The following is a 2500-nucleotide window of genomic DNA, read 5'->3' on the forward strand; positions in this document are numbered from 1 at the left end:
TTCATAAAACTTTCATTACGATAGCGTACTACATGTACTTTGATGATTCCAAAATACTATCATATAACCAATAGTAACATCTTGACACAACACACACACCCACACCACACGCACACCACAGCACATCCACATGCACATGCACATGCACATGCACATGCACATGCACATGCACATGCACATGCACAGCCACATGCACATGCACATGCACATCACATGCACATCACACACACACACACACACACACACACACACACACACACAACACACACACACACACACACACAACACACACACACACATACACACACACACACACACACACACACACACACACACACACACACACACACACACACACACACACACATACACACACACACACACTTCCTGAACCTTGAAACAGGTCCTCATGCGCTGTTACATGCTAGGGATGATAAACTGACGGCAATTGTGATGATGAGGATGGTGATGGTCATAGTGATAGGGATGATGATGATGGGACGGTGATAGTGATGGTGATGGTGATAGTGATGATTGTGATGAATATGGTGATGGTGACAGTGATGGAGATGGTGATGGGGATGATGGTGACAATGATGGGGACTGAAGATGTTGATAGTGATGGGGATGATGGTGGTAATGGTGATAATGATGACGGTGATAGTGTTGGGGATGATGATGATGATGGTGATAGTGATGGGAATGATGATGGTGGTGATAGTGATGGGGAAATGATGGTGATAGTGGTGGGGATGATGATGGTGATAGTGATGGGAATGATGGTGGTGGTGATAGTGATAATGGTAATCATAGTAACAGTGATAATAATAATAATAATAATAATAATAATAATAATAATAATAATAATAATAATAATAATAATAATAATAATAATAATAATAATAATAATAAAAATAATAATGATAATAATAATAATAATAATGATAATGATAATAATAATGATAATAATAATAATGATAATAATGATAATAATGATTATAATAATAATAATGATAATAATAATTATAATGATAATAATAATAATAAAAATGACAATAACAACAATAATAATTATAATAACTCACCGTATCAGCCATTCCATCTTGGGTGCTCAACGAGGGTTCTCCCAGCCTGCCAACCTTGAAAACCATAGAAAACGAACGTAATTAGCGGGGATACTATGCTAAATTGCAAGGGTCGTGAATATGACATTTTCTGGATTTTTTTATGACTTTCGTGTTATTATTATTACTATTATCATTATTACCTTTACCAAAAGAGAAAAATAAGACTGCTTTAATGCAAATGATTCGGATACTCCATGGATCATAACGGTAACGGTATCCGTGAATCGCTTTTTCTCCTTGCTTGAAATGTATATTGGTGTTTACTCCTCTGTACTCCGCGATCTTGACTCCGATAGCAAGGGAGGGCATTAATATCAGGGCAAAGCATGAGGGAAAATGTATGTTATTGTGAAATACACGAGGAGAGCCTAATATGCATGTGGTGCATGAGGCTGCTTCACTTGCGGCTTCCATTATGAAGAGACAAATATCCTCCACGTAGACACGACAAGATGGAGCGTCAGTGTTAATATGCAAGGGAAGCTGCCTGGTGCATCTGGATGGAATAAACTTAGGGGTGAGGGTACAGTAACGATGCTGTACGCAGGAAGTTGTTACCTCACTCCTTCCGTAAAGATTCGATGCTGCTTCGGTACTTCTAACGCGGTAGACCCCGTGTCATTACGGATGTGGACATCGTACGGCGCGTTTTCCCCAGGAAGGGAAACTCATACTGTTCTTTTCACTCAGCAGATGTCATTGCAAACAGTACATGATTATTATGTGATGCCATCTACTGTCAGTGACTATTTTCTTTCTGCAAGGTTTTCTGTGTTTCCTTTCACTTATTTTCCGTCGCGGCCTTTCGTGTCAAAGTTGGTCCCATATCCACGTGTGTGTAGGGGACATGTGTGCAGAGGAACATGCATTAAAACCTGGGGATGACGAGATAGGCTGGCGTCATGTCCTCGTGGGCTGCGCATTCCGGCAGTGGTTTCTTGCAGTGCATATAACAATTTTATTCAATGCAAAGGGCGCACCAACTGCATGACATAAGATAGCACGTCTCGTGATCTCGTAAGTTAATGCATACCCCTCCCTCACCCTGTGATCAGCCCTACACTCCATCCTGCCAAGTCTTGTAAAGGATGTTTGTGTTTCGAGTCTCTTGGTATCCTCCACGCCCTCCCCCACAACTGGGACCAGTGTTGGGTGCAGGGGGTTTCGTACTTTAATTCCTGTACATATGACTAAGAGATGATGAGAGGCTTCCATCAGCACCACTAGTGCAGGTGTTATTTTTATTAATTGATATTATTGACGTTATCGTTAATATTATCATTACCATTACTAATATTATCATTATGATCATTGTCATAAATATTACCCTTACAATGAATAATATTGTCATTATGATCATTATATATTATCTT

Source organism: Penaeus monodon, chromosome 12 (genome assembly GCF_015228065.2).
Source record: "Penaeus monodon isolate SGIC_2016 chromosome 12, NSTDA_Pmon_1, whole genome shotgun sequence".
In the NCBI taxonomy this organism is placed as follows: domain Eukaryota; kingdom Metazoa; phylum Arthropoda; class Malacostraca; order Decapoda; family Penaeidae; genus Penaeus; species Penaeus monodon.